Source organism: Phocoena sinus, chromosome 7 (genome assembly GCF_008692025.1).
Source record: "Phocoena sinus isolate mPhoSin1 chromosome 7, mPhoSin1.pri, whole genome shotgun sequence".
Taxonomy (NCBI): Eukaryota; Metazoa; Chordata; class Mammalia; order Artiodactyla; family Phocoenidae; genus Phocoena; species Phocoena sinus.
The window spans coordinates 51,221,552-51,223,718 of record NC_045769.1 but is presented as its reverse complement, the minus strand read 5'-3'; positions in this window follow the sequence as shown (position 1 = coordinate 51,223,718).

Sequence of the window (2,167 nt, the reverse complement as noted above, 5' to 3'; positions counted from 1 at the left end):
GCTCCCTATATCCAACTCATCAGCTAGGATTTCAAAATCTAACATGTATCTTAAATCTGTCCAGTTCCCTCCATAACCACTACAACCACTGCTCTAATCCCAGCACCATCTCTCACCTGGAATATTGCCACAGTCTCCTTTCTCTAATCATGCTCCCAACCTCATATCAATTCTTATCGTCTGAGCAATCTTAAAAAACATAAATCTGATCATGTCATTTGCCTGCTTAGAATACTCCAATGGTTTTCCATATCACTTTGACACAAACCAAACTCCTTCATATGGCCACCATGGCCCTCTATGTTTGCCCCTGCTACCTTCCGCAACGTTCCCTCCTACCCTCTCTCTCTATTCCCCATTCTACTCCCAAGTGGCTGGGCAACTTCCAGCTTTGGGATTTTCAAATGGCCCTTCAACCCAACTGGACTACTACCCCTGCATCAAGCATGGCAGGCTCCTTTGTATCCTATTGGAATCAACTAAAATGTCTCTTCTTCAGAGAAACCTTCCCTAACCACTAAGAATGAATTCAGACTTTGTGAGCCCTGAAGCTTACACAGTTTGGGAGAAACTTTTTTTATGGGAAAATTTTAAATCTTAAATTTGTAAATCTTATAAAAACACACCATCATGGGACCCCTGTGACTGGGACAAGAGAAGGGCCCTAAAGCTTAGCATCATAACCCTCACAGAGACTCTCACTCCATGACTACCATTGTCAAGCAGGTCCTTGCCATCCCCACCCCCACCTCCACCCCATGGCCTCTATCAGTGCATCCCCTTTACCCTTCTTAGCACTTCTCACAATTTGTCACTTGTCTCATCTGCCCCCTGCATCAGACCATACCTTCCAGCAGGGCAGGTACCATGCAAAAACACCCACCACCAAACATCACATCAAAGTGCCACTGAATGAGTGGGTGACAAAGTGTCCTTTGAGATGAACAATGCTAGATAAATGTAAAGAACTATTTTACGATTTAAATTTGTATGCCATTAAAGCAGGCTGGTTTTCTGTCCCTCTGTCCCATGAGAAGAACCTGGCAGTCCAGCGGTTAGGACTCCACACTTCCACTGCAGGGGGCACAGGTTTGATCCCTGGTTGGGGAACTAAGATCCCACGTGCTGTATGGTGTGGCCAAAAAAAAAAGAATCTTACAGTATGACACAATGCCTGGTATGGAGGAAACACTTGCTATGTCCTCTCTATCTACTCCAAGCCTCAGGAATTTTTAAGCCCACCTAATTTCCAGAGACAAAAAATCAGTTGTCCAAGAGGGTGGGCCTGGTTTGGGTCAGGATCACCATCCTCTTTGTTTTGGGGGTAGAGTTCTGCATCAACATGACTCTGGCTGTGGTGACACTAGTCAGGGGCCAGGTGCCAGCATCCTCTGGCATCCTCTTCCCAGGCTCAGGCCTCTCCTCTTTGAATATGTTTGTGTACCCGTTGCCTTGTTACATTCACATTTTTGTGTGTTGGCCTGTCCTCATCACCGCAAGACGTTTCCCCAGTCTCCAGCCTGTGGCTCTGAGAAGGGCATCATGGAAAGGGGCTGGAGTTTGTCTCCAAGGAGAGCTAACACCTGAATCCAGGTGTAGTTGGAGCTCACACACTCCTTCCTGAATTTGAAGGAGAAAAGTAGAACTTGAAATTTTTCTGACTTACTAAGATGATAGTCAACAAGTCTGAAATACTTTCCAACTTGGCTATTTAGTGTAAAGTATTAAACAAGTACTTTAAAAAAAAAGCATAGTTTTTATAATTGTAGCTAAATATTTCATGTATCTTGACATTTTCTTGCACTAAAACCTGCAATGTAACCTGCCAATAGCAGGAATAATTATTAAACCTTAGAATTATCTACCAATAGAAATCATTAAATGACTTCCAGCATACTCTTTTTGAATGGGAGAGATATAAATAAATCACTTTCTTAAATGTTAAATTTGGTTTTACCTGGACTAGACAAGGGTGAGTGGGGTTGCTCTCAGGTTTAGAATGCTACAAAAATCTTGTCTGCCTTCCACCAAAAATCTCTCAAAGTCTTCAAAAAAGAATAAGCTGCACAAATCCAGAAATGACCTCAAGGTTCTTCTGTATTTATACGAACAACCTGCATTTCATTTGTTGAGTGACTCGGGATCTACGCTATTCATTTATTTGTGG